General features: G+C 43.1%; 1 protein-coding gene across 1 annotated transcript in view; it reads right to left on the reverse strand.

Moving 5' to 3' along the window:
* LOC119573594 (blastula protease 10-like) overlaps window positions 1–7,500 on the reverse strand; it is a 23,210-nt gene that overhangs the window by 13,831 nt on the left and 1,879 nt on the right. The gene's annotated exons all lie outside the window — the stretch shown is intronic.

Raw genomic sequence — 7,500 nt, forward strand, 5'->3', positions numbered from 1 at the left:
CAAATAATCTAAAAGTATATACCTGAATAAAACTGATTTCTCTGTATTTTAAGAGTAAACTATTTTTTAAAATGTTACCTGTATTTCTATTTTTACTTGGTTTCTAACTTCAAACAAAAAGTTTCTGTCAAGCAAGAGCGAGTAATAATAGGTAAAACTCATTGATCATGCATACAAATTGCATTACTTTAAATGAATGAAATACGCTTTAACTTTGCAATGACGATTTTCATTTTCCCTTGGGAGTTTTCATTTATTCATTTATTTATTTACTTATTATGATTTTTTTTTTTTTTTTAATGTTACCGTTAATACACCAGTGTCATCTCATCCGGTGGCAATTAGGGGGTCGCATAATGTAAAACACGCCCAATCCTGTGACGTAATAGGAATTGGTGCGGTTGACGGTTAGCCTTTTTACTATATTGGTTATTTTTTTCGACTGGTACAAAGTATTTTGGAATATAATATCCTAGGTGGCTTACGTTACCATATCGTGAGTAGTGCTTTATTATAGATACCCAATATAAAAACGAATAAGGATGACAATAACCAAGTTAGGAGGAATACATTTCCATACTCAATTCCTGTCGTGCAGACTGGAACCCTCGGAAAAGACGACTCAAGATTGCTAGGTATTATAAAAGTTATTATATATATATATATATATATATATATATATATATATATATATATATATATATTTTTTTTTTTTTTTTTTTTTTTTTTTTTTTTTTTTTTTTAAAGACCTTTTACTAATATCATTATGCTTAACACACCGGAATTTACAGGCTTATTCCTAAGAATTTATAGACCTATGACTGATATTCAAGTATATTCAACTCAAAAAAGTCCGTTAGGGATTATATTTTTAATTAATGCCTATTAGGCCGTCTAAGGTAAGTTAAGAATAATGAAGAACTATTATACAATTATTATATATAAAAAATATTGCGGAGAAGGAACAGGAACATGCTAGATAACTCCATTTGACTTCATATTCACACATACCTTCCGTTGTTTTACATTAAACGCAAATAATGGTTATGAATGAGTGGGTGCTTCACGCGCATGGTGATGTGAAGCGATGGTGTGGTAGACTATATAGTGTTAAGTGCTTGCATGCCTTCTCGCTTGCAGCTTCCACCCCTGGCTAGCCCAGTGCGAAAAAGGGAGCAGCTTTTGCATAAGTCTCCCCTGCCAGGTCACAGCCTCTCCATCATCAAGACTTCTGCAGTGCCTCCTCGTGGCCACCCATGGGTAACTGGGTACCTTGCGGTCCCAGGCTAAATCTCGGAGCAGCAGGAGGCCCCAGAGGTACGGAGTTATGGCCCCCAGCGTGTGGACACGCTCTGGCGTCGTACCAACTCCTGCCCCCTAGCCACCCTGGGGTAATGGGGCGGCTCGGGGGAGGTGGGCCTTGCCAGTCCTCCTCCCCCCAGAATGACCCTCTGGCAACGTCACAGATAAATGGAATGCTGGGGGGAGGGTGTTGTCCCTCCCCACCCAGCAGTAAGGGGGGCTGTGGGTCCCACTGGGAGGGCAAATGTCGGGGTGCAGGATTGGAACGAGAGTTACTCGTCCCGCCTGCGCCCCGGCAGGCGCCAACCCACCATGAAGCTTGTGGGGGAAAGCCCTCGGGAACCCCACAGGTGGATAGGCGGTCCCACAGCCTGCCGACCCCCTTTATTTGGGGCTGTGTTGGCAGGGGCGGCAGAGGTGGCGTGCACCCGGAGTGACCACACGAGGCTTAATCTCAGGCGTGCTTTCCGGTAGGCGTTTGGGAAACATCCGGTCCTTCGGCAGGATGAGGGGGTTACCTCTGCTATCACTGGAATGAAGCGACTGGGAGTTGAGGTGGCTGCCCTCTCAGAGGTGAGAAGACCTGGTAGCGGCACGATCAGTGTGGGTGGTTACACCTACTACTGGTCGGGCTGCAGCGATGGTCACCACCTCCAGGGTGTAGCCATAGCCATCTCCAGTCGACTTCAGCCCGCGGTAGTCGAGGTGACACCGGTTGATGAGCGTATCATGGCATTGAGACTGAAGCATGCTTTTGCTTTTGTCTCTTATTGCTGTATACGCTCCTACCGATGTATATAAAATCGATGTGAAAGAGGCGTTCTACGCCAAACTCGCATCTGTGGCAGACGATTGCCCCCCGCGAGACATTCACATTGTTCTGGGCGACTTCAATGCGGTATCTGGCTGTGACCGAGCTGGCTGTGAGATGTCTGTCGGCCCCCATGGCTCGGGAGCTGATCCCAGCAGCGAGAATAGCCTCCTTCACCGGGACTTTGCTAGGTCCCAGAAAATGAGGATCTCTGGCTCCTGGTACCAACGCTCCAACCCGCATCGCTGGACTTGGTAACAGCGATACGGGTAATGTGGCAAGGAGATCGACCACATTTTTGGGTCAGCACGCGATGGAGGATCCCCCAGAACTGCGGGGTTTTAAACCGGAGTGCCGAGTTCTGTGGCACCGACCATAGGTGCTTGTGGCTACCCGGGCGGGTCCACTTCAAAAACTCCCCGTCCCTCCAGTGGCCACCCTAAAGTGTTTCAATTGGACAGACTAAGGGAGGAGGAGTGTGCCCGTTGGTTCGCCACGGCAGTCTCTGACCGATTCGCAGAAACCAGCAACCTGACGGACCCAGTTGCTCTGTGGGAGTCCTTTCAAGCGCGTAACACTCGAAGCAGCTCAGGAGTCCATTGGCGTACGCCCAAGGACAAGGCAGAATACCATTTCCCTGGAGACATTACAGGCCACTGAAGCGTGTCGCAAGGCTCGGCTGAATGGGAATCAAGTCTTGTGTCGTTCCATGGTGCGTAGGGCTCGGACACTGCTGAGAAGGGACAAGGAACAGTCCATCAGGAATCTTGCTGAGGAGGTCGAAGGCCATTTCTTGGTAAATGACCTTCGCCCTACCTACCAAGCCTGAGAAAAATGAACCCTAACCCTCCTCACAGATGACTGCAGTCCGATCAGCGGATGGACGGATCATCTCAGATCATGTTGGGGTTCGTGAACGTTAGGCTGAGTATTTTGAACAGTTGTACCAGGTGGACCCTCCAACAGTTAGCTTGGATGCAAGCGATGTTGCAGTGCCTGTGCCGGACCCACCCATCAGTGAGGAACCTCCTACCTAACAGAGGTTAGGCTGGATTTCCAAGCTGAAGAGTGGGAAAGCTGCAGGCATATGTGATATCCCTGCTGAACTGCTAAAGGCTGGGGGGGAACCTATGGCTCGGGGCCTGCATACAGTCCTGACTACATTTGGCAGTCTGGTAAACCCATTTCCCCGGACCTGCTGAGGGATGTGGTCATCCCTCTCTGGAAGGGGAAGGGGATCGATGGGACTGTAGCAACTACCGTGGCATTACACTGCTCAGCATACCAGGCAAGGTTCTCGCCCACATTCTTCTGAAACAATAGACCATATACTAGCGCTTCGAGTAATTGTGGAACGCCGTCGTGAGTTTGGTCGTGGGTTGCTCGCAGCCTACATCGACCCAAGAAGGCGTTTGACTTGGTGCATCAGGAATCGCTATGGGAGATCCTGAGGCTCAGGGGAATTTCCCACACAGATTATTGGCCTGATAAACAAGCCTCTATACTGGTACTGAAAATGCTGTAAAGTGTGGTGGGGTATGTCGAACTTCCTCCCTGTTAATTCAGGGTGAGGCAAGGCTGTGTCCTTGACCCACACTTTTTAACACTTGTATGGACTGGATAATGGGCAGAGCTACTAGCCAAAGTCAGTGCGGAGCAAAACTAGGCAATACTAAGGTCTCGGACCTAGACTTTGCCGACGATGTTTGCCATCCTATCTGAGTCCTTGGAGTCACTTGTGGGGGCTCTTGATGCATTTAGCAATGAGGCGAAGCCCCTAGGCCTAGAGGTCTCCTGGAACAGACCAAGATTCAGGACTTTGGGGGCCTGTTAGGGGGACCCCCTTCAGTCGATCCATGCTTTCGGCGAGGACATGAAGTCACAGAAAGTTTTACCCTACCTTGGTAGCGTAGTCCATATCCTGGGTTGTCAGACCAGGAAGTCAGTAACGGGTTGGTCTGGCACAGGAGCCATGAACTCGATCAACAAGAGCGTTTGGAGAAAGTCGGTACCTATGCAGAAGGACCAAGCTGCATGTCCCTTTAAGGCCTTGATACTTCCAGTTTTTTCTCTATGGAAGCGAAACCTGGAGCTATCCAGTGCCTTGGAAATCTCGCCTTGATGCCTTTTTTAACAAGTCCCTTCGCCGGATCATGGGTACAGTTGGCAGGACCACGTGTCCAACCGGCGGTTACACCGTGAGCTGGGATGGGACCTGTTACTTGCATAATCCGGGATCGGGCCCAAATCAGGCTATATGGGCCCCCTAGCTCGCCTCCCTATGGACGACCCTGCCCATCAGGTTGTCTCTCTGCGAGACAACCCTGGGTGGAGGAGACCTGTGGGACGTCCTAGGAGATCATGGCTTGGGCAGCTCGACGACTCCTGTCGCGAGGAATTAGAGACTCGCCTCGAGGGATCCTCGTGGCTGGAAGCGAAGGGTGGATGCAGCCATGCGCCCCCGTCGGCGTTAGCCCCTTGATGATGATGATGAATGAGCATTAAAGATTTTTACATGGAAAAAAATCCAGATACTTAGATTAATGAACATCCTTTTATTCACAAAAAATTTCCCTTTTAGACGGACATGGCTGTCAAAGTTCTTTCCATGGCAAAAAAACTCGTTCTCTCCTTCCTTTGGAAAGCTAATATTGAGGACAAAAACAGCAGTATGGAAGCGTATGAGACACGATCATTTGCTCTATCACGATCTGCACATTTATGAGAAACATATGCATGTTGATTAGAAAGAATGTCGCGGATGCAATCAATAAAAAATAATGTAAACTTGAATAGAGATGGGGCTACTTTACATTTATTCCTGCTTAACACTTTAACACTGACAATAATCAAGATATTGAGATAATTAACGGATTTTTTTTTTTTTTTTTTTTTATGTGTAACGTTGCGCTCATGTACTTCCAATGCAGAACAATTAGTAATCCACACCAGGAAAAATATATAACTATTACTTACACTTAGTGCCACATATATAATTTTAAATCAGTGTAGTTTGTCCATTATGATCTCCCGTTTTCCTTTATGAACTGGAATCGCTTTAATAAAGAGCATGGTAATCACCCTCACTGTAACCGTAAGACCTTGGAATATCTTTACTAGTGTCATCTAAAAATACCATCATCAAACGTAAGCCGTGCCGTAAAGATGAAAAATTATTGGGTGCAACATAGAAAGATGATGCCAGACCTTTTAAACTATTGTTTCATTATTAACATACAAAAATTTACGCACGGACGCATGCACGCACACGCGCATGCACGCACACACGCACGCGCGTGCGCGTGCATGTGTGTGTGTGTGTGTGTGTGTGTGTGAGTGTGTGTGTGTGTGTGCATCTAAGAACACACAAACTGCTTTCATTATGATTTCATGAATAGTTCAAGCAAGAGTAAAAATTAGATTCAAGAAACCAGCGAAATATATTTTTTTACTAATACATAAAAATTTTCAAAAATTTTATAAAATCTTAATATTCTGTCAGTCCTTGTTAAAGAGGAACATACTATCATGTAGGTTACAATGTATTTAATTATTCAAGGGTTAAACTTTATGATATGTTTCCTTTGATTTATGGCTACCTAGGCTAGTCAAAACTTAACTAAAGTCCCGTAAAAAGCGACCGCTGTAGCCTCCACGGGCACGGCATTTTTAATATTGATTTAATTTCATGTACCCTATGATTTTTTTGCATGTGTTACGCATGTACAATATATTTTAAAGTAAGGAAAAAACAAGTCTCATTAATTTCAAAGCAATTACTAATCAGAATATTTCATCAGAAAATTTATGACATGGCCGGCGCTTCAGCAAAGGGTCGTTTCCATTTTTTACTAATCGCTTACATTTGAATATATTTTTTGAATGTGGAATTGAGTGATGAGCGCAAATGAGCAATGTTAAATGAATGCAACCGGCCACTGTTCACTTCTATAATTTGATGTCAGGGTTTTATTTATTCATTGAAAAGACGTGTCCATGAGTGTATTAGTGTAATATAAATTAAATCATATATACTGGTTCAAAATACGCTCAAACACTTGTGAAACAGTCTCAAAATTTTGTTTCGGAAAGGTCTGAGAATTTTCGTGAGTTTTTCACGGTATGAATTTCCAGTTTTCATCTTTTTTTTTTTTTTTTTTTTTTAATCTTTATCTTTGCGACGCGTATACAGGTGGTTATGTCTTCATGGAATAAGCAGTTTCAGCGAGATAATAAAAAAGTATCAATTTAATGTAATGTAAATTAATTTTTATATAATTTGATTAGATTAAGGAAATTAATGCTATATGAAAAGATAACTAAATAAAGACAGCAAATACTAAATTAAGAGTTTAATAATAATGTGACTAATTCATACAAAAAAAAAAAGTAAAACATATTTTTTAAAATTTACATCTGGGAGGGAGGAGGGGGGTCAAATCCTAGAGGAGGCGTGGTAGTAAAAAAAAAGTTAAGAACGGTTGATTAAACCCAAGGGGAAAGTTCCCTATTTTCTGGGTTCTGTGGCAGGGACATTCGTACTGTTCTATAAGACTGGTTCAGAGACAGTTGTCCATGCAGTATAAATGAACCATTACTTAGGTTGAAATGTTAAGGTATTTTACGTTAGCGATCAGTTTGACAAAATTCCTTTCTATAGATTTTCTCTTCATAATTGTACATGTATAGCGTGTACTTTATAAAAGAAAAACCTTGCATTTCAAAGTGTTACCATGAAGGACTAAGAGTGTACACACTATATGCTATTGTTAACAGTAACCCAATGACAACGGATATAAGTACTGTCCCCTATATTGTTTTGTGAATATTGTTACATACAAAAGGCTCCACATGTGCTCAGACACCAAGGAGTCGATCAGTAGGCCTTAGTAACCGTGCCTGATTTGCCTCTTCCTTGAATTTGCGGGAAAATGTGTTTTTCTTTGTTATACTATTAATTTGATGATGTTATTATTCTATTGGATATGATTATTAAACATGCCAAAATATACATACACACATATACCTATGGATAGGGGATAGATGGACGGATATATCGATGGATAGATAGCAATATACTATAATATTAGTCAAATTATGTTTTTATTGAGTCTGGTCATGGCATAAGATAGAAAAGGCGCAAGGTTAGTCGCATCTCACCAATGTTTTAATGGAAGGTTTAATTGAAGATTATCTGTGTGTTAAAGCGTGTGTAAATATACTAACTGTTTCTCGTTAACATGCTCATTCCTGGGAAGTATCTGTGCTCATTCAGAACAAACTCATTTTTCTGCACAGATGTAGGTAGTTGGATGGATGAATGAATATGATGAATGACATATATGCAGATCGATATAGGAAATTATAAATAGATGGATAGCTACAGA

This window comes from Penaeus monodon, chromosome 5 (genome assembly GCF_015228065.2).
Source record: "Penaeus monodon isolate SGIC_2016 chromosome 5, NSTDA_Pmon_1, whole genome shotgun sequence".
NCBI lineage: Eukaryota > Metazoa > Arthropoda > Malacostraca > Decapoda > Penaeidae > Penaeus > Penaeus monodon.